This window comes from Macaca nemestrina, chromosome 12, assembly GCF_043159975.1.
Source record: "Macaca nemestrina isolate mMacNem1 chromosome 12, mMacNem.hap1, whole genome shotgun sequence".
NCBI classification, from domain to species: domain Eukaryota; kingdom Metazoa; phylum Chordata; class Mammalia; order Primates; family Cercopithecidae; genus Macaca; species Macaca nemestrina.
In genome coordinates this window covers 57,283,282-57,309,696 of record NC_092136.1, presented here as the reverse complement: position 1 = coordinate 57,309,696, position 26,415 = coordinate 57,283,282, and the positions used below count along the sequence as shown (strand labels likewise).

Here is a 26,415-nt window from a genome sequence, read left to right as displayed (position 1 = left end):
GCTCCCCCTAAGCTGACCTAGGGATTCTGTAAGATCCCAATCAAAACCCCAATAGGTGTGTATACGTATATGTGTTGAACAAGCTAATTACAAAATGTATACAGTAATGCAAATTGTCAAGGATAGCCAAAGACAATCTTAAAAAATAAAAAGTGGGAGGACTTTCTCGATCAGCCATCAGTGCTTACTTAGCTGTGTTAGCACATATAGTATTGGTTTAAGAAGAGCCAAACAGATGAAAGATATAGAACAGTGACACAGAAACAGACTCACAGATATAGTCACTTGATTTAAAACAAAGATGACATTGCAAAGCAGTGAAAAAATTATGGCTTTTTGAATAAATGGTGGTGAGAAAAACACATATTCATATGAAAGGAAACCCAAATTCTATTCTACACCATACATTAACACTAATTTAAGGTGGATTTTAAATCTAAACCTGAAAGGCAAAACAATAAAGCTTCTAAAAGAAAACACTAGAAGATGCTTTATGACCCTGGGGTACAAAAAGATTTCTTAAATAAAATGCAAAGATGATAAAGCCTTAAGAATTTCTGTTCATCAAAGATACCATTAAGAGAGTGAAAGGAAAAGCCAAAATGGGAAATGACATTTGTGACACACATGATAAAGAGCTTATATTTAAAATATATAAAAACTTCCTACAAATTAATTTCAAAAAATAGGCAACATAATAGAAAACTGGGAGAAATAAAAAACTGCAAGGGGCACTTCACAAAAGAGGATACCCAAATCCCAATAAACATAATAAAAAGTGCTAATCTTATTAGCAATCAGGGAAAAGCATGTTAAAATCACCATAGGATACCACTACATACCCACTCACATGACTAAAGTTATAAAGGCTAGCAAAAGCAAATGTTGGCAAAGAAGCAGAAAAAAGAGAACTCGCATGCACTACTAGTTAAGAAAGTTATTTAGGCCAGGCGTGGTGGCTCACGCCAGTAATCCCAGCACTTTGGGAGGCCGAGGCAGGAAGGTCACAAAGTCAAGAGATTGAGACCATCCTGGCCAACGTGGTGAAACTCCATCTCTACTAAAAATACAAAAATTAGCTGGTCATGGTGTCAAGCCTGTAGTACCAGCTACCTGGGAGGCTGAAGCAGGAGAATCACATGAACCTGGGAGGCGGAGGTTGCAGTGAGCTGAGATCGCACCACTGCACTCCAACCTGGGCGACAGAGGGAGGCTCGATCTCAAAAAAAAAAAAAAAAAAAAAAGAAAGAAAGAAAGTTACTTGGTACAACTGCTTTGGAAGACTATTTAGCATTATCTATTAAAGATATGCATATCTTATAACTCAAAAATTTCTCTCTTATGCTCTCAACAAAAAAGTATGCAGATGTGCTCCAAAATACATGTACTTGAATATTCAGAGCAGTATAATTCATAGCAATAAAAACCTGGAGACAACCCAAATGTCCATCAACAGCTGAATGAATAAGATGGTACCTTCATTTAATGGTTTATTATTCTGCATGTTTGAAAATAACTAGTTATCAAAAATATCAAATACCTAGGTATAAATCTAATGCAAGATGTGTAAGATATCTACACTAAAAACATACATACACAAAAAGAAAATAACTAGTTATATGTGACATCGTTGATGAATCTTACAAATGATACTGAGCAAAAAAAAAAAAAAACCTCAGACAAAAATACATATACTGTAGGATTGTTTATATGTTTAAAAAAAAAGGTAAAACTAGAGACACATACTTAAGTGGAAAAAAGAAAACGTGATTATTGTAAAAGTAAAGATAGAGATTTCCTCTTTTTTTGGGGGGGGGGATTGAGTCTCACTGTTATTGCCCGGGCTGGCATGCAATGGCACAATATCGGCTCACTGCAGCCTCCACCTCCCAGGTTCATGCAATTCTCTTGCCTCAGCCTGGGATTACAGGTGTCCGCCACGACGCCCGGCTGATTTTTTTTCTTTGTATTTTTAGTAGGAACGGACGGGGTTTCTCCCTGTTGGCCAAGCTGGTCTAGAAGTCCTGACCTCAAATGATCTGCCCGCCTTTACCTCCCAAAGTTCTGGGCTTACAGGCATGAGCCACTGTGCCCAGCCAACTTTTAAAGTATAGAGGGAAAGAGCCGGGCACGGTGGCTCACGCCTGTAATCCCAGCACTTTGGGAGGCCGAGGTGGGCGGATCACGAGGTCAGGAGATGGAGACCATCCTGGCTAACATGGTGAAACCCCGACTCTACTAAAAGTACAAAAAATTAGCCGGGCGTGGCGGCGGGCGCCTGTGGTCCCAGCTACTCAGGAGGCTGAGGCAGGAGAATGGCATGAACCCAGGAGGCGGAGCTTGCAGTGAACCAAGATCACACCACTGCACTCCAGCCTGTGTGACAGAGCAAGACTCCGTCTCAAAATAATAAATAAATAAACAAACAAATGAATAAACAAACAAATAAATAAATAAAAGATAGAGGGAAAGAAAGCTATACAAACTGGCTGGACCCTGAGGCAGGGCTTCTGGAATGTTGACAAAGTTCTATTATTGATCTGAGTGATGGTTACGTGCGTGTTCACTTTGTGATACATCACCAACCTGTACATTTTTGCTTTGTACATTTTTCTGTTTGCTGCTATGTTTCACAAGAAGTGAGGTTTTTGTTTTGATTTTGTTTTGTTTTGTTTAACGGTATCCCAAGGTATTTCCCCAGAAAGAAAAGAGGATTGGGGTGGAAGGCATAGTTCACAAGTAAGCTGCAAGTAAGCTGTTGCAAGAACTTGGAATTAAACAAAATACTGTGCTTTTCTGAGGGTTTATTTATACAAAACAATACATAGTAAACAGATGGTGGCTCTTAGACCAGAGCAAGATAACCAGAAAAGTTATTATGTCTAGGAAGTTTCCATAGACATGAGGCATAGAGAAGAAACAGTAAAATCACAGAAGCAACCACAATAGCAATGACTATTCAAGTATTTTCCAGAAGAAAGAACCCACTTACCAAGAGACTTCCACTACTACATTTCCTCTGATAAGGTAATCCCTATGGTGCTATCGTAGAAATAGATGCAAAAGGCTACTATAGGTGACCTAATTAAATATTCAAATTATATAAATTATCCCCATTCTTATTTCATATTCCACACACAACCTTCTGGTTGTAATGTGTTTTTTCATGACGTTTACCTACAGGGAGAGAATCTACTAGTCAGGTCCATTTAAGTATAATGTGCATTGGATAGTGTTATACGTGGGTTTCTCACGAGCTTTGTTAGTATTGAGAAAGAAAAGTGGCTCAGAGCAGTCTAAGGAATGCGAGGTATGCAAAATGTATCAAGCCCAGAGAGTCATGAGCATGAGACTTCCCTTGGGTTCCCTGTACCCATGCCTGGAAGTAATTGTTTAAAGGCATTTTGTTTTTTCTATCCTTTCCTATAGTTTCCAGACTAGCTGATAAAGTATCTAAAAAGCTACCCTAAGTTGTACAATTATCCTTCACCCATTATCCTCATATTCCTGGAATTTGTGATACAAAAAACAATGTATAGCCAAACAACAACTTATGTTATTTTAATGAACCAATGTAAATGATTGCTAAACAATTTAGGAACTGCCCCCTAACTTATTGTTTTTCCACTGGTAACTGCTGCTAATCCGAGCATATATTCAGGGCAACTTGAATCTATAGCTCCTGGGCTTCAGTTTTCAACCATGGCCTAAATAAACTCTCCATTTGTATTAATTTTGCCTCAGCTTCATCCCTTAGGTCAATGATATCTATCAGTAATCTTGAACCCAAATATTCTGGGATAAAGACAAGATAATATTTATATGCCTTTAAGACTAAAGACCAAAACCTGGAACATTAGTCAATTCACGACAGTTATGAAAAAGACCTCTTGGCCTTCTGTGGCCGTATCCCTTTGTATCACGTGCACATGCTTTTCAACTCAAAGCTTTTACGGTGAGTTCTGTGGTATGGCTGGAGTATACAGTGCCAGTAGGTGAGTCCAAAAAGGCACATGGAAGACAAACTGAAATGTCTGCATACGAGCCTATTTTAGTTTATTTAAGGAAATAATATGTGCCAGGCAGTGTACTGAGCACTTGCTATAAATTATAATATCATTTAATCTTTACAGTATCACTGTGTGAGTATTATTAGTGTTATCATTATCCCCGTTTTTTATAATAGTATCATTATCCATTTTTCAGATGAGGAAACTAAGTCAGTATGGCTATATGGCTTGCCCAAGGTCACATAGGTAGTAAACAACGAAACTAGGGTTTGAATCCCAACAGTCTGATTCCCTCTTGTTCTTAACCATCAAACTGTTTTCTCTCCTACAGTGTGAAACTATTTAGTATAAGAGGCCATTTATTCAATAATATTTACAGTGTAGAGAGAAAGATTCTAGGAACATGGCAGCCTGAAAACATAATTGCTGATGCTTCTCCTAACTCCAAACAAACTAAGTCTTTTAGTTCCTGGGCCAGTAGGCAGGTAGGGCCTAGAGAGTGTGAGTAGAACCTCTGCTTTTATGGGGTCACAGAGAAAGCTAGTGTAAGACTTTTTCTCTGCTAACTCAAAGGATATATTGAGGTCTAGTGGCAAAGAGCCATAGGACAAGAATCAGAATTCAAGGTTCCTAGGAAAAGCCTGGTCTTGAGAGATTTATGGGCCCCTGTGGTAGACATAATAACGCCTCCCTCCCCACAAGTTATCCAAAAAGCTCATCCTCTGAACCTGGGAATATGTTTCCTTACATGACAAAAAGCTGTTGTTGATGTGATTATCTGGTGGGCCCTAAGTAATCACAAGGATTCCTATAAGAAGGGGAAAAAAAAGGCAAAGGTAATAGTAGGAGATGTTATAATAGGAGTGTCAGAGTGATGCAGTGTGAGCAAGACTCATTAAAGATGAAAAAAGGGACCATAAGCCATGAAACGCAGGTGGCTTCTAGAAGCTGAGAAAGGCAAGGCAATGGATTTTCTTCTAAAGCCCCAAGAAGGAACACAGCCATGCTGACACCTTCATTTTGGCCCAGTGAAACTGATTTCAGACTTCTGGCCTCCAAAAAAATAAGATAATACATTCATATTGTTTTAAGCCACTAAGTTTGTGGTAATTAGTACATGAGCAAGAGAAAACTAGTATATTCGCCGAAAAAACAGACAGAGCTGGATGTTTTTAAATGAACATGCTGGTCTTCCTGGCCCAGATGAGCTGGTGTGAGAGGGGGTGGAAAAGGTGTGTGAAGTCCTGCCTGCTCCTTAGGATGGAAGAGAGGCTTTGCATCTATAAAGATGAGAATGTGGAGAGCATCACACGGTATCCTGACATAGAATAAGAATGTGTAGTATCGGTGCAAAATAAGGAATAAAAACCTAATAATAGTCTGAGGCAAAAATTGCCACACTGGTTTTTTTTTTTTTTTTACACTTAGGTATTAAGGAAGGAGGTATTAAGTATTGAGGTCAGACATGGGGAGACAGCAGACAAAAGAGCATTTAAAGGTCTCTGGTGGGGAATCAGGAAGTAAAAGCACTCTAAAGTAAAAGGAAATTTACTGGTAAAGGAAGAAGAGAGGGTCCTGGTGGGGGAAATAGTTGAAATTTTATTTTCTTGTACCAGTGGAAAAATGTGTATTTATTACACATGTTGGAAAAATAGAGGGAAAAATCTACCACCACCACCACCAAGAATAAAAAAAGAAAAACTTAATTATTTGGAAATTTAGAAACACTTTAAAAGTGCTGTGATAAAAAGAATATAAAAACTGAAATGTTTCATAGCAAACTTAATAGGACGCCGTGAAAGCCAAACTTAAAGGAAACCTTATAGCTTCAAGCTTCAAAAGCATTTCCTTTTTATTTATTCTTTTTTTTTTTTTTTTTTTTTTTTTTTTTTTTTTTTTTGAGACGGAGTCTCGCTCTGTCGCCCAGGCTGGAGTGCAGTGGCCGGATCTCAGCTCACTGCAAGCTCCGCCTCCCGGGTTTACGCCATTCTCCTGCCTCAGCCTCCCGAGTAGCTGGGACTACAGGCGCCCGCCACCTCGCCCGGCTAGTTTTTTGTATTTTTTTTAGTAGAGACGAGGTTTCACCGTGTTAACCAGGATGGTCTCGATCTTCTGACCTCGTGATCCGCCCGTCTCGGCCTCCCAAAGTGCTGGGATTACAGGCTTGAGCCACCGCGCCCGGCCTCTTTTTCTTTTTTAAGACAGAGCCTTGCTCTGTTGCCCAGGCTGGAGGGCAGTGGTGCGATCTCAGCTCACTGCAACCTCTGCCTCCCAGGTTCAAGCGATCCTCATGCCTCAGCCTCTCTGAGTTGCTGGGACCACAGGCGCCCACCACCAAGCCCAGCTAATTTTTCTACTTTTAGTAGAGATGAGGTTTTGCCATGTTGGCCAGGCTGGTCTCGAGCTCCTGACCTCAGATGATCCGCCTGCCTCAGCCTCCCAAAGTGTTAGGATCACAGGCGTGAGCCACCACACCCAGCCTCAAAAGCATTTTTTATAAGGCAAGAAAGATGAAAAAGAAAATTAGTGCTCACCTTTAGCAACTAGGAAAGGAAAAATTAAATACACAGAAAGTAGGAAGAAAAAATGAACAAAGATAAAGCTTCAATTAATAAAACTTAAATATCTCAAATTATAAAATGAAGAAATCTAAAAATTGATCTTTGAAATGATTAATAAAATAAATACCCCCCAACTTTGCTTGAAGGAAACTTAGAGAAAAATATATAAATGATTAGGAGTATTAAAAAAATCATAAGTACAGGTAAGAAAGACACTAAGGCAATTATAAGACAATAGTACCTGCAATTCTGTGCGCTATATACAAATGCTGCATAACGAACTACCCCAAAACTTAGTGGTTTAAAACAATTATTTTATTATGCTCACAGATGCTTTAGGTCAAGAATTCAGGCAGGGCTCAGCTAGGCTGGGTTTGTCATGTGATTACGTTGAGATGACAGCTGGGTTGGAGCTTTGTGAAAGTTCAAATTAGACTGTTTATCCAAGATGCCAACTGGCTGTCAACAGATGCTGGCGGATGGCAGGAGCTGAGCTGGGAGTTTAGCTTGGCCTATCAATGGGGATCCTTACATATGGGCTCTCCAGCATGGAAGACCCAGACTTCCTACATGGCAGTTGAGTTCCCCAGAGTGAGCCTCCCAGAGAACTGGGAAAAAGATGCATAGCCTTTTCTGAACCAGCCTTGGAAGTCAGCATCACTTCTGCCATCTTCCAGTGGTTGAAGCAGTCATAAGCCTCCTGCCTAGACCCAAGGAAAGTAGGCATAAACTCACATCTTGATAGGAATGTCAAAAATTTTGCAGAAATGTTTAAAACCACCACAGCAACAAATATGAAGCCTAGAGGAAATAATTTTCTAGCAAAACGTAAATTCCTAATCATGACCCAAGAAACAGAAAACTTGGATAGATCAAATGCCATAGAAAAGATAAGAAAAGTGATTAAATCTCAGCCATTAAAGAAATGCATCAGGTAGTTTCCCAGCTGGGGTCTATGAAACTTTTAAAGACAAGAAGTGTAATATTATTTAAACCAGGGACTTTCCAATTTTAGTGAGCCTCAGAATCACCTCCAGCTAATAAACACACATTCCTGGGTGTCATCCCAGACTGATTTGGTAAGTCTGGAGTACAGAACAGGGATCTACATTTGTAACATGCACACATGTGATGCTACCACCACTTATTCACACAATTCACTTTGAGTAGCACTGACTTAAACCAGGAGTTAGCAGCAAACTATGGCCCAGTGGCCAAATCTGGCCTGTCACTTGGTTTTATAAATAAAGTTTTATTGGAATACAGCCATGTTTATTCATTCACTTACTGTCTATCTCTGCTTTTGCACTACAATGGCAGGGTTGAGTAGGTATGACAGAGACCATATGGCCCACAAAACCTAAAATACTTGCCATCTGGCCCTTGGCCCAAAAAGTTTACCATGCCCTGCCTAAACCACTACTTTATTCTACCTCATTTATACCTCATTATATTTTCCCTTTTCCAAACTTAAGCAGGCTTTTTGGATATTCTGCTGACATATTCACTCCATTGGTTAAGGTGCAAAACTAATATGACAAATAGTTTTCATGGCACAGGCTATCTACACTGTGCAACAACAAAATCACTATGTTGAAGAGGATGTGAGACTGCCCAAGCTCAGCAGGAAACAACATTGCAATTGATCAGAGATGTCTCCTACACATTGAAAGGGTAACTTGCAGCATGCATGCTGTGTATTTGCTAACCCTGACTATAAAATACATAAGGTTTAAGATTATTTTCAAAATCTGTTGGATAACTGCAACAAAATATGAATGTAAGGCAACCATTTTTTAACTGCACCATTAACAATATATCAGATTTTGCTCCAAAGGCTATGGAAGTTATTGTAATAATATGCAAATGTTTCACACTCATAAAAAAGTCAAAAAATAAAATCATTTTGTGATTTTTATCAGAGTATAATACAGACCAATTCTGTCATGTTTGTACACAAGATTTCTGAGATTGATGTCTGCTCTTGAAAGAATACTAATAATGTTTCAAATGCTATAAACCAACATTTTATCAGTTGAAAATGTCCTTATTGTCAAAACATCTTTCAAAGATGCTAACTCTAAACTTTGAGGTAATTTTTGCACATTAACACCCTTTTCCCATAATGTTAGTTCCAAAATAGTGGCCCAGAATATATCAACAGCAGAAATTATATTTCAAGATTTGCATATTTACATTATTACTTAAAAGAAAAAAAGTCTGTTGTTCTAGGCAAAAGAAACATGGCACAAGAAAATATGTGTACATGTTTGTTACCTTAGGCAGAAGAAAAACTGCAGGTGAAAATTTCCAGTGTGGGTAAGCAACAATTAAATACCAAAACCCAGTAAAGCCAGAAGTGAGCAGCAGAGCTGCCACAGAGAGCACTGAAGGTGGCACCAGAGAACTAACCCCAGAGGAAGGTCCTAGAAGAAAGAGGTGAAGATCAGCCAGGCATGCCCAGACATGGAGTTTTTCTCACCACTGTAGTCCCACATGAACAAAGCCTGGCACACAGAAAAAACACCATTAATATTTAAGAAAGGAAAGATAGAAAGCATGAAAAGTAAAAGGGAGGGAAGGCAGAAGTTCACAACAAAAAGCCAGAGTCTTCCAAAACATTCCTACAGAGTTGTGGCTCCATTCTAATTACCAGATGGTGGTGTACAGAGCAATTAGGAAACATGACTGGTAGTAAATAAAACTTTTCCACCAAAAATGAAGATAACTGAGGAATCAGCCTCCAGTTGCTAAAGGACTGACGTGCCAAGAACTGGAGCAGTTCTGCAAAGGACACAATGGCTCCTAGCATATCAGAAGCAAGTGTTTGTCTCTCCCAGTTCTATGTGCACTGAACCCAAATATAAAGACAACTAAACATCCAGGAAAAATAAAGACCCCCAAGAATTCTAACCTTGATATGTAAAATAAAGTTTTATTTATTACATGGTTTTGTTTGTGGTTTTATTTATTACATGGGTTCTCTGGTAACCCGGTATTAATAATACATAGCAAAAGAAAAGAGGGGCAGAATATCTGTTGTACAGTTGATAATATTTGTCTAGGCATGCTGGGTGAAATTATCAACAAAGCAAGGTAATTCCAAATTTTATCTAGCATGGAAGCATTCAGAACTAGAGAGTCCATGTTTATGCCCCCAAACTGTATATTACATGTATATAACGTGTATAGTAATCAAGTCAAGGTATTTAAGGTGTCCATCACCTGAGTACAATGCATTTTTGTTAACTATTAATTACCTTACTCTGCTATCAAACACTGAATTTATTTCTTCTATCTAAATGTATGTTTGTACCCTTCAATTCAGTTCTTTTCATCCTCCCTCCTCCCCATATTCACCCTTCCCAGTCTCTGTTCACTACCTTTCACTGTATACCTCCATGTGATCAAATTTTTAGCCCCCACATGTAAGTGAGAACATGTGATGTCTGCCTTTTTGTGCCTGACTTATTTCACTTAAGATAATGACTTCCAGTTATATCCATATTGCTGCAAAATGATATGACTTTATTCTTTTTTATGGCTAAAGAGTATTCCATTCCAGTATTCCAGTATGTGTATGTAGATAGATAGATAGATAGATAGATAGATAGATAGATAGATAGATAGATAGATGATTGATAGATAGATGATAGAGAGATAGATAGATAGATAGACAGACAGACAGACAGACAGATAGATGCCACATTTTCTTTATCCATTCATCTGTTGAGGGACACTTAGGTTGATTCCACATCATTACTATTGTGAATAATGCTGCAATAAACATGTGAGTGCAAGTATCTCTTTGATATATTGGCTTCTATTCCTTTGGGTAGATACTCAGTTGTGGGATTACTGCATTGATAATAATTCTTTTTCAGTTTCAGTTTTTGAGAAATCTTCATACTGCTTTTGGTGGCTGTACTAGTTTACATTCCCACCAACAGTTTATAAGAGTTTCCTTTTCTCTACATCCTTGCCAACATCTATTATTTTTGTTTTCTTTTCTATAGTAGCCATTATTATTGGGGTAAGATGATATCTCATTGTGGTTTTGATTTGCATTTCTTTGATGGTTAGTGATACTGAGCATTTTTTCACATGTGTTGGCCATTTGTAGCTCTTCTTTTGAGAAATGTTTATTCTTGTCCTTTGCCCACCTTTTAGTGGGATTGTCTTTTTTCCTGTTGAGTTGTTTGAGTTCCTTGTATATTCTGGATATTAGTCCCCTGTTGAATGAACAGTTTGGGGATGGGTAACCACCTGGCTGTGTAGAACCCAGTGATACTTTTGAAAATTTTGCATTAATTGGGAGAATTCAAACCTGTAAAGTGCATTAGTAACATTTTAGAAATAAGCCCAATAACTCAATATGTGGACCATTAATGCTTCTCATACTGAGGCTTAGAAAAAAATTAGAAGACAGTACCAGACGCTGTGGTGACACGTTCATACCCAAGCAGTCATGGCAAAATATCCATGTTCTCTTGTCTATTTTGTATAAAGGAAATATATTAGGGATGACTTTCCATACTATCTCTCCCCTTCTCTGACATCTTCCTAAGGTGCTTAGAGGACTTTATCATCCCAGGGGAATATTTTAACTCTTTTTATTCCTAAACATTTTACTTAGAATTTAACATTTTCCCAGAGAAAGTGTGAAGTCCTTTCCATGGCAGCCTTTGATCTCTTTAAGATCAATAGGACTTTATAGAGATATTCTTTCATTTATGAGTATTATAGATTGCAGTTCTCTAATTATAACAATTTCATTTTTGTGTGTCTTATGGCACTCAAAACAGTATAATGCCCACTGGAACCACAGATTTGTTTTCAATGGATGGTGATTTAATATGTTACAAAGTTGAATCTAGCCGTTTTTATGCCTTAGAACAGTGAGTTCCAAATATTGACCCAGAACTCAGTATGAAAAAATTTACCTTGACACACACACACACACACACACACACAGAGAGAGAGAGAGAGAGAGAGAGAGAGAGAGGAACATATATAGCTGCTGGAACAAGTTTGAAGAAATACCGTTATGCTCAATGTTACACTCTTACACTTTCTATTCTATTTAATTTTAAAATGTGTGCCCACTAAAATGACCTATAGTTTGTAAAACATTGCAGTGTGGTTCTTCCTATTTGGGGGGAGTACAGTGGGTTAGACTTTGGACTGTTTGGGGACTCTGATGAATGTACTGGAATCTGTTCTCAGAAAAATGCATGTATAAACTTTTTTTTTTTTTTTTGAGATGGAGTCTCAGACGTTCTTGTTGTCCAGGCTGGAGTGTGACGGTATGACCTCAGCTCAGTACAACCTCCGCCTCCTGGGTTCAAGCGATTCTCCTGCCTCAGCCTCCTGAGTAGCTGGGATTACAGGCGCCGGCCACCATGCCTGGCTAATTTTTGTACTTTTAGTAGAGATGGGGTTTCACAATGTTGGCCAGGCTGGTCTCGAACTTCTGACCTCAGATGATCACCCACCTCAGCCTCCCAAAGTGCTAGGATTACAGGCATGAGCACCACACCTGGCAGGGTCTTGCTATGTTGCCTAGGCTGGTCTGAAACCCCTGGCCTCAAGTGATCCTCCCACTTCAGCCTCCCAAAGTACTGGGATTACAGGCGTGAGCCACCAAGCCTGGACCCGCTTTTAAAAATTTTGTTTCAAGTGTGTTCATAATTGCTCACTGGAGCACTTTTTATCATGGCTGCTTTAAAATTCTTGTCATATAATTCCAACACTTGCGTCATGTCAATATTGGTGTCTGTTACTGACTTTTCTCAATCAAGTTGAGATTTTCCTGGTTTTGGGTATGATGAGTGATTTTCTGCAGTATACTAAACATTACTATTTAGAATAACGTGAGATTAAAATGGACATGTGCCAAGCGCAGTGGCTCACGCCTGTAATCCCAGCAGTGGGCCGAGATCATGCCACTGCACTCCAGCCTGGAGAACAGAGTGAGACTCTGTCTCAAAAGAAAAAATAATTTAAAAAAATAAATAAATAAAATGGACATGTAACTAATGAATCAGAAGCTTCTTGAGTAAAAACAAATTTAGGGGCCGGGCATGGTGGCTCATGCCTGTAATCCTAGCACTTTGGGAGGCTGAGGCAGGAGGATTGCTTGAGCTGAGGCATTCAAGGACAGACTGGGCAACATGGCAAAACCTCGTCTCTACCAAAAACACAAGAAATTAGTTGGGCATGGTGGTGTGCACCTGTAGTCCAAGCTACTCAGGAAGCTGAGCTAGGAGGATGGTTTGAGCCGTGGGAGGCAGAGGTTGCAGTGAGCCAAGAATGTGCTATTGCACTCCAGCCTTAGTGGCAGAGCCAGACAATATCCCAAAAAAAAAAAAAAAAAAAAAAAAGAGTAACCACCGGGCATGGTGGCTCAAGCCTGTAATCCCAGCACTTTGGGAGGCCGAGACAGGCGGATCACGAGGTCAGGAGATCAAGACCATACTGGCTAACACAGTGAAACCCCATTTCCACAAAAAATACAAAAAAACTAGCTGGGCGAGGTGGAGGGCGCCTGTAGTCCCAGCTACTCGGGAGGCTGAGGCAGGAGAATGGCCTGAACCCGGGAGGCGGAGCTTGCAGTGAGCCGAGATGGCGTCACTGCACTCCAGCCTGGGTGGCAGAGCGAGACTCTGTCTCAAAAAAAAAAAGAGTAACACTAACAAAAGCTAATATTTAAATAGCATGATGTGTCAGGCCCTATAATGAGTATTTTACACATATTAACTCATTTAATACAACAACCCTATGAAGTAGGCACTATAATTATCTAAATTTTACAAATGAGGAAACTGAGGTTAAGTAATTTGCCTGCAGTCACACAACTAGTAAATGGTAGAGCTAGAATATAAATCCAAAGCATCTGCCTCCAAAGTCCATGCTGTTGAAATCACTATGCCATCATGCCCCAGTAATGCATTACTGTAGCTTGATTTGTGTAAACATGTCATTGTTTTCCTATACAGGGAAACGTTAGGGTGAATCTTGTCATTCTAGTCATCATAGGTATTATAAAAGATTACTTTGTTGCCACCAACTAAAGAAAAAAGCCAGTAGCAGGCATATTTTTAGAAAAACAAAAGGCTCAAGAAGATAGGCAATTTTACGGGAATTTGGCAGAGTGACCTAACCTAACAAGATGTGCTCTTTCCTACACGAGTGTCTAGTGCTCAATGAACACTTGTTGAATGAATGAACACACATACATATGCATGTCTCTAAAGAATGAAAGATAAACAGGATGTCAGCTACTTTTTAAAAATATCAAAAAGAGAAAGAATATGGAGTTATGATCTCCTAACAGGAGGACTTCCTAAAAGTCAAGGGTCCAGAACTCGCTTGACTCAGATGATAATTACAGGCCAATGAACCACTGCTATCTGGCCAATTAACCTTTCTGACAACATAAGGATGTCTAAAAACTAAGAGAAATGTTTTCAAATATTACTGATAATATAAACTTGAGTTTTGTAAATTTAAGATTTGTCCAGAATCTCTTCTTCCCTTGATATGTAATCTATCCAAGAAATATCAGCTCTAGCCAGAAGGATTTTACTATTATACAACCTGTAAAGTTTACAGAAAAGGTATTCTCAGGGAGAAAAAAAAACAATAATGACTTTCTGAAAAAATAAAATTGTAGATAACTTTGTTAAAAAGCAAAAATGTAAAACAAAGTAAAAATTAAGATTCTCACCTAGCCGATTATCACAGAGACTTACACTACTATCAAGCCCATTCCTCTAGGGGCTTAAAGGCAATCTCTGACACTGTGTTGCACCTCAAAACGTTCCCTCAGTGAGGCGATGAATCTCTCTTGCCCTGGTCTGATGAGGCCATGAGTGATCATTTAAGAATCAGTGTATCAGTGAATAAGGTAAGGGAGCAAGCCAGCTGGCCAACATAAGATGAAATGCTTGACCTGGAGACACCACCAAAGTCTCAGCAAAAACAGGCTATGTCCTACAAACAGGTAGGAAGCTTTTCACTTTTAGTCTGAAACAATGGAGCACCCCCAAAACATCAATATCAATAAATAATAGTAAACGACCCAATAGTTTTGGACTGCAACAGGATAGCAAAAGATTTGGAGAATCTACCTGAAATTGCTTCTTCATCATAAAGAATGCCCACCCCTTAGCAACGGATGCAATAATTATTTGACATTAAAATAGCCATATGATTTATTTGGCATTTAACTATCATGAATATACATAAAGGAACTCTGTGAGGTTACATTATGCCCTTAATAGCTAACTCATAACTTAACTGTAGTACACAAATAGGAGCTAATATAAATGCTAAGCTTCTACAGACAAATAAATAATATTTGATGTACCATCCTTCAGTGAGCCACAAACTGAAAGAAAGATTATATGATCAATTCAGGCCTGAAATCCTTAGCGCACTGTTGGTGGGAATGTAGATTGGTACAGCCATGATGGAAACCAGTACGGAGGTTCCTGAAAAAATTAAGCACAGAACTATCACACAACCCAGCAATCCCTCTTCTGGGTGTATACTCAAAACGGAAGACCTTTGGTTCACCTCATAAATATATATGCACTCTCATGTTGATTACCGCATTATTCACAATAGCCAAGACATGAAAACAACGTAAAGGTCTGTCAGCGAAGGACTGGATAAAGAAACTGTTAGCCAGGTGTGGTAGCTCATGCCTGGAATCCCAGTGGTTTGAGAAGCCAAGGTGGGAGGATCGTTTAAGTCTAGAAGTTTGAGACCAGGCAAACAACATAGTGATACCCAGTCTCTACAAAAAAAAAAAAAAAAAATTGTAATTATCCAGGTGTGACGGAGTGTACCTGTAGTTCTAGTTTTTCAGGAGGCTGAGGTGGGAGGATCACCTAAGTCCAGGAGTTTGAATGAGCTCTGATCACACCACTGCACTCTAGCCTGGGTGACAGAGCAAGACCCAGTCTTTAAAAAAAAGACAAATAAATTTTTAAAAAGAAACAGTGGTGTGTATACACACAAGCATATACACACAGGAATATTATTCAACCTTAAAAGGCAAGGAGATCCTGCCATTTGCTACAACACAAACCTAGCGGATATTAGGCTAAGTGAAAAAAGCCAGACACAGAAAGAAAAATATCACAGGCTCTCACTTATACATGGAATATTTAAAAAGAAAAGAGCTCAAATACCAGAGCACAAAACAGCAGCTACCATGGATGGGCAGGGGGTGGGAGAGGAAATGAAGAGATGTAGATCAAAGGATACAAAATACCAGATATGTAGGGTGAACAAGTTAGAGATAATATACAACACGATGACTAAAGTTAATCAAATTGTATTGTATTAGATATTTCAGTTAAATAACTAAATTTTAGTTGCTCTTGTCATGAAAAAGTAATTACGTGAGATGAGATATGTGAATCAGCTTCACTATACTACCGATTTATATATATCTCATAACATTATGTTGTAAACCTCAAATATACATAATACATTTTTTTTAATTTAGGTTTGAAACAACATTTTACAATGGAAAATAGATGAAGCAATTAAGGACCTGTAAAGAATTCAGTTCAGATATTATGCCTTTTAAAATATGAATTGAATTAAATTATATCATTACTTGAGAAACGTGTACATTTCAATGAACATATTATTTTAAAACTGACCTAATTTACTAATAAAAGAACAAGAGGCTTTTCATCTCTCCTTTTCCATAGAGGTTTTTTAAAAAATAGTTCTCAGTTTCGTGACTCAGTACTATAATACAGTTTTACAATTTTACATTTCCTGCTTTATCTGTTGAAGCAAGATAACTCAGTAGCTATTGTCCAGGTGGATTTTCATTTCACCCAGACCACGGTTTTATACAAAGTAAATTTTCTAACTTCGGAGCACTTAACAACCACTCCTAATCAGAAACTCTTTAGGAAATGCCAAGAAAAATAGCCAATGAAAGAAATTCTGTTTAAGTACAGTATGAACAACTCCTTACTAAATAGCTTTTCCCTCAACTCCAGTGCATAAAGTATGCTCCATACATATCTTTATATCACTATATATTTTGAAATTTAAAAAATATAAAACTATACAGTCCTAAATTCGTTGCTATTTTACTTTTCATTTGTTCAAATGTTTCACAACTTGTATCTGTGGTACTACAAACCCCTTCAAAAGACTTAAATTGTATTAAAATACTACTTTCAATTTAAAGAGCAAAATATCTGAGAAATTAAGGTCACAATGTTAGAGAATCTAATGGAGTATGGATTTCTGCTTGAAGTACTTCAACCAGAAACCTCAGCAATCTTAAATCTGTCTCTCCTGGATATAATAAGTTTTAAAGCTTTGAATGAATTTTCAGACTATGTTTCACATCTCTCATAACTTCAGAAGAAGATGCAGCAGAGAAGCAAAGAGAACAGTCTCTATAATAATGGAATTTTTATGCAGTACCAATAAGTTACAGAGCCTTTAAAACAAAAGATGAATAGGATCATTTTTAAAGGAGGAAAAATAAGCGTTAGAAGGTTTCTTTGTAAGAATTTGCTCACAGGTACAAAGTACTTTTCAAAAGATCAAGAAATAGTAGGTTCTTTGATTCAGGATGTCATAAATGTTACAGAATCACGATTAAATCAACTATTAGTTTTAAAATATAAGGGTTTTATTTCAATATTTCTATGATAAATGTGGCTAGTTCCATATGTCTTCACGAAACCTAACTCAATTTTGATAGGGCACTGCCCAGGAAATACTGACAGAAAAATCACATGGAACATGTACAAATCTGAAATAGGGAAACAACACAAAATACATTTCAAAAATATTGCTTTTAAAATGTTTGTAATCTAAAACAGTGGTTCTCAACGGAAGAGATTTTGCCTCCCAGAGGATGGCTGACAATGTCTGGGGACATTTTTAGTTGTCACAACTAGGCGAGTGCTACTGGTATCTAGAGGGTAAGAAACCAAGGATGCTGCAAAACATCCAAATGCGTACGGCTGCACCACAAGAATCACCCACTCCAAAATGTCAATAGGGCCAACACTGAGAAATACTGACCTTTTTAAAATAATAGCAAGCACATGATCAAATATGCTTGAATGATGTAAAAATACTTGCCAAATGAATTAATGAATTTTAATAAATGAAAAGATTTAGTTTTCACTTTTTTTTTTTAAGTGTCACCCAGGCTGGAGTACAGTGATACGACCTTGGCTCACTGCAACTTCTGCCTCCCCAGGCTCAAGTGATCCTCCCACCTTAGTCTCCTGAGTAGCTGGGACTACAGGTACACACCACCACACCCAGCTAATTTTTGTATTTTTTGTAGAAATAGGGTTTCGCCATGTTGCCCAGGCTGGTCTTGAACTCCTGGACTCAAGCAATCCACACGCCTCAGCCTCCCAAAGTGCTGGGACTACAGACATGAGCCACTGCACCTGGCCTGGTTTTCACTTTTTATAGCTTCTTACTACTCCATCAATGTGATGCCGCCCAATGCAGACTCTGTTTCGTTCTCAAAATATTTATCTAGTCATTCATTAGATTTCCCTAGGGTGGCAAATCTGACTAAAGAGACGAAAAATCACTCGTCCATTAAGGATCTTGCCCTATGATATAGTTTTCCAAGGAATCTAAAAGAGGGACACATATTCACCATTTAATTGTCACTCAAACATTTCAAATTTCTTCAGTGATTAAGAGTTCAAAAATATATTTTTAACTATGGGAATTAAAACACTATTATTTTATTTGGCCACATTTGTTCATAAACCAAGTTATTTCAAATTTACAAGTCAAGATCAAACAAAATTTAAATACTCTTTAGAAAATACTCATTGTGATTCTGTAATTTGCAACAACATGGATGGAACTGGGGATTATGATGTTAAGTGAAATAAACCAGGCACAGAAAGACAAATATCACATGTTCTCATTTATCTGTGGTATCTAAAAATCAAAACAATTGAACTCATGGACATAGAAAGTAGAAGGATGGCTACCAGAGGGTGGGAAGGGTTGTGGGTGGTAGGGGGAAGATGGGAATAGTTAATGGGTACATAAAAAAATGGAAAGAATGAATAAGACCTACTATTTGATAGCACAACAGGGTGACTATAGTCAATAATAACTTAATTGTACATTTTAAAATAACTAAAAGTGTAATTAGATTATCTGTAATACAAAGGATAAATACTTGAGGGGATGGATACCCCATTCTCCATGAGGTATTACACATTGCATGCATGTATCAAAATATTTCATGTACCCCATAAATATATACACTTACTATGTACTCACAAACATTAAAAATATAAAAGAAAACACTCGTGCGAAAAATACAACTAGAAAAGGTTAAAATGCCCATGTGATTTTTTTAAATAGTAATTCACAATTGCCAGTTCAAAATAATACTAAACGATTTTTTTTCTTTTTTTTTTTTTGTTATACTTTAAGTTATGGATACTGTGCAGAATGTGCAGGTTTGTTACATAGGTATACATGTGCCATGGTGGTTTGCTGTACCCATCAACCCGTCAACTACATTAGGTATTTCTCCTAATGTTATCCTTCCCACAGCCCCCCATCCCCCAAAAGGCCCTGGTGTGTGATGCTCCCCTCCCTGTGTCCATGTGTTCTCATTGTTCAACTCCCACTTACAAGACTCTGGCATTCCCAATTTAATCTAATATGAAAACTATCCCAAATGGAAATTATATATATTTTTATATATATGCATGTATATAAATACATATAAATATACATATATAATATACATATACATATATAAATACATATATGTACATGGATCCTTAACTTCATGTAGCTACAGATTGATTTTATTAACAAATACTTAGAAGAATGATTGTTTCTCAAAAGAAAATTATAAGTAAATTTTATTTTTTCTTTATAGTTTTTAAAATTTTTTAATTGTTTTACTATCTACATAATAATTTTGTAAGATAAGTCAACTATATATTCAAAGAAATAGAGCCTCTGATAATTGACATATACTCATTGTTTTCTATAGAACCATATATTATTCCAGGGTTAAAATTTAAGAAGAATAGTTAATCATAAACATATGGAATTCCCAAACTACTTCCCTTTAAAGAACCTACCACTTATGCATGGGGGAAAACAATATAACTAAAAGAGACTTATTTTTAAAATGCTTCTAGCCAAAATAATAATGTCAGATAAATTACAAATACTAAGTCAATTACAAATGTTTATACATTATTCCGCTACTGTACTTTGTTTTAGTTGTCCTTAGAGACAAATGTTTCTATGAGAAATAGATCACTCCCTCTTATATTTAAATATTGCCCTGAGATAATGTTATTCCAATAAGAGATGTTCTAAAAACTGCATCAGCTAAAACCATGACATGGTCCTACTTAAGTCATAGATTGAAGAGCAATCCAAAAGCTTTTCAAATGTTTATTCAGAGAGAAGTGAAGGGCACAACTTCTCAAAGGGAAATGGTTTTAAATAAAAACTTACAAATAGGAAGCTATCTACCAGAAGTGTAAGTCCAAATGAACCAATGAATAAGGAAATTCTTTGTGGGGTTATTCCAACCTCATCTGAAGCCACATGCACTAGGAAAACCCAAAACAATCAAAATAAATACATTACCTAGACATGCTTTCAAATCTATATCTTTCTACTGGGAATCAACAACCAGTGAGGGTGCTGATTGTTCTTTTCATCCTTTTTTACAGCTAAATGAGCATGCAAACCTTTAAAAGAGAGGCAAAAATAGAAATGACAGCACCATTTATGAATCTAAAATAATCTCTGTGAATCAGTGTCACTAAATTGGGCAAAACAAAATACAAATACCCCAATCTAGTAGTATACCTTTGAAGGAAAATACAAAGTTAAGATTACTAATGTTACAAAGTATTTATATGCATATCAGTCCCCTGATGTGTTTGTTTAAAGATTACTAAGTACTCTTTCAGGGCAATCAAGCCACCAACAATTAACTTATAAATTAGCTTAAGAAATTTTTATTAAGAGCCTACCATGTGCAAGGGACTGTATTAGGCACCGTGAAAGAAGCAGACTCATCCTTCACAGGCTTTGGTCTCAAGAAACATAAAGGTCTAGTTAGGAAGGTAAGACATGCCTAGAAATAACTTCAAAACAAGAAGAGAGATGAATGACCAACACAATCTTGAGCAAAAAGAACAAAGCTAGAGGTCTCACACCTCCTAATTTCAAAATACAGTCATGTGTTGCTTAACAATGGGAATACATTTGAGAAATGTGTCAATGGGTAATTTATCATTGTGCAAACACCATAGAGTGCGCTTACACAAACCTAGACGGTCCAACCTACTACACACACAGGCTATGTGGTGTAGCCTCTTGTTCCCAGGCTACAAACCTGTATAGCATTTTACTGTATTAAATATTGTAGGCAATTGTAACACAATGGTATTTGTGTATTTAAACATGGAAAAAGTACAGTAAAAACACAGATAAAATATTTTTTAAATGATACACCTGTATAGGGCGCTTACCACGAATGCAGCTTGCAGGACAGGAAGATACTCTGGGTAGAACAGTGAGTCAGTGGGGAGTGAATGTGAAGGCACAGGTGATTACTGCATACTACTGTACACTTTACAAATACTTGCACACTTAGGCTACACTAAATTTATTTTTAAAACTTTTTCTTTCTTCAATAATTAACTCTAGCTTACTGTAACTTTTTGTTGATATATGAGAATTGCACATATTTATGAGGTACCTGTGAGATTTTGATACATTCACACAACATGTAATGATCAAATCAGGGTAATTAGGCTATCCATTACCTCAAACATTTATCATTTCTTTATGCTGGAAACATTCCAAATCTTGTCTTCTAGCTATTTTGAAATATAAAATAAATTACTGTTAACTATAGTCACGCTACTGTGCTATCAAACCCTAGAACTTATTCCTTCTATCTAACTATATTTTTGTACTCACTAACCAACCTCTCTTCATCCCCACTACCTTACCCTTCTCAGCTCCTTGGAACCATCAGTCCACTCTCTACCTCTATGGCATTAACTTGTTTATCCCCCACGTGAGTGAAATCATGCAATATTTGTCTTTCTGTGCCCGGCTTATTTAAGATAATGATCTCCACTTCCCCCCAAGTTGCTGAAAATGACAGGATTTCATTGTCATTTATGGCTGAATAATATTCCGCTGTGTATATTTACCACATTTTCTTTATCCATTCATCCACTGGTGGGCACTTAGGTTGATTCCATATCTTGGCTATTGTGAATAGTGCTGCAACAAACATGGGAATGCAGGTATCCCTTTGATATACTGATTTCTTTTCTTTTGGATAAATATCCAGCAGTGGGATTGCTGGATCATACAGTAGACTATTTTTAATTTTCTGAGGAACCTCCATAATGTTTACATAATGGATGTACTAATTCAAATTCCTGCCAACAGTGCACTAGCTTCTCCCTTTCTTCACATCCTCACTAGCATCTGTTACTTTTCCTTTTGGAGAATAGCCATTTTAACTGATGCAAAATACCACATTGTGGTTTTGATTTGCATTTCCCTTATGATTAGCGATAAGAATTTTTTCATATAGAGTTGGCCCTTTTTATGTCTTCTTTTTTGTTGTTGTTTGTTTCTTCTGAGACGGAGTTTCGCTCTTGTTGCGCAATCTCAGCTCACTGCAACCTCCACCTCCCAGGTTCAAGTGATTCTCCTGCCTCAGCCTCCCTAGTAGCTGGGATTACAGGCATGCGCCACCATGCGTGACTAATTTTGTATTTTTCTTAGAGGCAAGGTTTCACTACGTTGACCAGGCCGGTCTCGAACTCCTGACCTCAGGTGATCCGCCCGCTGCAGCCTCCCAAAGTGATGGGATTACAGGTATTAGCCACTCCACCTAGCCCCATATGTCTTCTTCTGAGAAGCTATTCAGGTCATTTGCTCATTTTTAAAATCAGATTATTCATTATTTTGCTATTGAATTGTTTGAGTTCCTTATCTATTCTGGTTATGAATTCCTTGTGGATGGAGAGTTTGTAAATATTTTCTTCCATTCTGTAGGTTGTTGCTTCACTCTGTTAATTGTTTCCTTTGCTGTGCAAAAGCTTTTTAACTTGATGTAATCCCATTTGTCTATTTTCGCTTTTGTTGCCTGTGCTTTTGGGGTCTTATCCAAAAAAAATCTTTGCCTAGACCCACATATACACCATGGAATACTATGTAGCCATAAAAAAGGATGAGTCCGTGTCCTTTGTAGGGACATGGATGAAGCTGGAAACCATCATTCTCAGCAAACCATCACAAGAACAGGAAACCAAACACCACATGTTCTCACTCATAGGTGGGAACTGAACAATGAGAACACTTGGACACAGGAAAGGGAACATCACACACCGGGGCCTGTTGTGGGGTGGGGGGAGGTGGAAGGGATAGCATTAGGAGATACACCTAATGTAAATGACGAGTTAATGGGTGCAGCACACCAACATGGCACATGCATACGTATGTAACAAACCTGCACGCTGTGCATATGTACCCTAGAACTTAAAGTATACCACAAAAAAAGTTTCATGGTTTCAAGTCTTACATTTAAACCTTCAATGCATTTATTTTGTTTTTGGATATGGTGAGAGATAGGGATCTAGTTTCCTTCTTCTGCATATGGATATACACTTTCCCCAGTATCATGTATTAGAGAGGCTGTCCTTTCCACAATGCATGTTTCTGGAACATTTGTTGAAAATAAGTTGGCTATAAATGTATGGATTTATTTCTGAGTTATCTATTCTGTTCCATTGGTCTGTGTGTCTATTTTTATGCCAGTACAATGCTGTTCTGCTTACTATAGTTTTATAACATATTTTGAAGTCAAAAATTGTGATGCCCTCAACTGCGTTATTTTTGCTCACAATTCTTTTGGCTATTCAGTCTTTTGTGGGTCCACACAAATTTTTTAAAAAATTTTCTATTCTGTAAAGAATGTCATTGGTATTTTGGGAGGGATTGCAGTGAATCCGTAGATCACTTTGGGTAGTATGTATACTTCAACAATATTAATTCTCCCAATACATGATCATGGGACATCTTTCCATTTGTTTGTGTTCTCTTTGATTTCTTTCTTCATATTTTATCATTTTCATTACAGAAATATTTTACTTCTTTGGTTAAATTTTTTCCCAGGTGTCTTATTTTTTGGTTAAATTTATTCCTAGGTGTTTTATATTTTTGTAGCTATTGTAAATGAGATTACTTTCTTAATTTCTCAGATTGTTCACTGTTGGTGTATAAAAATACTGCTGATTTTTGCATGCTGGTTTTGTATAAAGGACATCCAGATTGGAAAGGAGAAAGCCAATTTATCCTTTTTCACAGATGACATGATCTTATATTTAGGAAAACCTAAAGACTCCACCAAAAAAGGGTTAGAACTGATAGACAAATTGTTAGCTGTGGTGTGGTCATATACGGTCTCTATTGATTTCAGGTATGTTCCTTCTATACTCAGTTTGTTCAGAGTTTTTATCATGAAGGGATGTTAAATTTTATTGAATACTTTTTCAGTATCTATTGAAATGACCATATATGAATACTTTTTCAGTATCTATTGAAATGACCATATAATTTTTGTTCTTGATTCTGTTAATCAGATATGTCACATTAATTTACATATGATGAAACACCCTTGCATCCCTGGTGTAAATCACACTTGATTGTGGTAAATGATCTTTTCAGCGTGTTGTTGAATTTGCTAGTGTTTCATTGAAGATTTCTGCATCTATGTTCAATAGGGATATTGGCCTGTAGTTTTCTTTTCTTTTTTTTTCTTTCTGTTATGGCTTTGCCTGGTTTTGGTGTGAGAGTGATGCTAGCCTTGTAGAATGAGTTTGGACTATTCCCTCCTCAATTTTCTGAAATAGTTTGAATACAAATGATATTAGCTTTTCTTTACCCATTCGTGAGAATTCAATAGTGAAGACATTGGGTCCTGAGCTTTATTGGGAAACTTCTGATTGTTGCTTCAATCTCATAAATCACTATTAGTCTGTTCAGGTTTTCTATTTCTTCATGGTTCAATTCTTATATGTTATGTATATAGGAATTTATTCATTTCTTCTAAGTTTTTCAATTTGTTGGTATATAGTTGTTCGTGAGATTCTATAATGATCCTTTGTATTTCTGTGGTTATCAGCTGTAATGTTTTCATCTCTGATTTTATTTATTTGGGTCTTCTCTCTTTTTTCTTAGTCTAGTCAAAGATTTATTGATTTTCAGATTTTAAAAAAAGACAACTTTTAAATTCATTGATTTTTTAAGTCAGCTTATCTTTACTTAAAACAAAAGTCACGGGAGGCTGAGGCAGGAGAATGGCATGAACCCGGGAGGCGGAGCTTGCAGTGAGCTGAGATCCGGCCACTGCACTCCCGCCTGGGCGGCAGAGCGAGACTCCGTCTCAAAAAAAAAAAAACAAAAAAAAAAAACAAAAGTCAGTGTTTCTGTAACATGATTTCAAATAAATGTCAAATACTAACTTTGTACTTTGTATTTCCGTAATTACAAATATCGCTCTGAACGAATCATGGCTTTCAGTGATATATCAGCATCTTCTGCAAAAGTTTTATATAACTATATAATTAATGAACAAACAATTGTTGTAACAATTTCGAAGAAATATTATTTGATGATAGTAATAATTCTTCTTACAAAAATACTTTTGTTTGAAACTCTACATAATAATAAGGTCCCAGAATATGTAATTTAAAATAGCAATAGTTTCAGGGTGGTCTTTTGTAATTTTTTTTAGCCTCAAATTCATTTCTGCTCTGATCTTTATTATTTTTCTTTCCTTCTACTAATATACTAGCCAGGTTGGTCTCAAACTCCTGACCTTGTGATCTACCCACCTCAGCCTCCCAAAGTGCTAGGATTACAGGCATGAGCCACCACACTTAACCAGGATTTTCTTGCATTGTCAGGCTGCAAATTTTCTGAACTTTCATGCTTTGTTTCCCTTATAAAACTGAATACCTTTAACAGTACCCAAGTCACCTAGGTGCTTTGCTGCTTAGAAATTTCTTCCACCAGATACTCTAAATCATCTCTCTGAAGTTCAAAGTTCCACACATCTCTAAGGCAGGTGAAAAACGTCACTGGTCTCTTTTCTAAAACATAACAAGAGTCACCTTTGCCCCAGTTCCCAACAAGTTCCTCATTTCCATCTGAAACTACCTCAGCCTGGACTTAGTTGTCCATATCACTTTCAGCATTTTGGGCAAAGCCATTCAACAAATCTCTAGGAAATTCCAAACTTTTCCACACTTCCTGTCTTCTTCTGAGCCCTCCAAACTGTTCCAACCCCTGCCTATTACCCAGTTCCAAAGTCACTTCCACATTTTTGGGTATTTACGGCAGCACCACAATCTACTGGTACCAATTTACAGTGTAAGTGTTCACACTGCTGATAAAGACATACCCAAGACTGGAAGAAAAAGAGGTTTAGCGGACTCACAGCTCTATATGGCTAGGGAGGTCTCCCAATCATGGCAGAAGGCAAGAAAGAACAAGTCATAGTTTACATGGATGGCAGCAGGCAAAACGACTCCCTGAACTTCTTTAAGGGGGTTATTCTGAATTCTTTTTTTTTTTTTTTTTTTTTTTTTTTTGAGACAGAGTCTTGTTCTATTACCCAGGCTGGTGTGTAGTGGTGCAATCTTGGCTCACTGCAACTTTTGCATCCTGGGTTCAAGTGACTCTCCTGCCTCGGCCTCCTGAGTAGCTGGGACTATAGGTGCCTACTACCACAA

The 26,415-nt window shown here is 37.4% G+C and overlaps 1 protein-coding gene across 10 annotated transcripts in view; it reads right to left on the bottom strand.

Annotated features, from left to right (window-relative positions):
• Window positions 1–26,415, bottom strand: part of LOC105488736 (serine/threonine kinase 33) — a 221,534-nt gene that overhangs the window by 143,132 nt on the left and 51,987 nt on the right. The window contains exon 1 of one of the 10 annotated variants that reach the window (XM_011753095.3): window positions 20,231–20,251. The exons of the other annotated variants lie outside the window; for them this stretch is intronic. The gene's annotated coding sequence lies outside the window, so the exon portion shown is untranslated. Of the gene's footprint in view, window positions 1–20,230; window positions 20,252–26,415 lie in introns of those variants that run through there. 10 annotated transcript variants of the gene reach the window in all.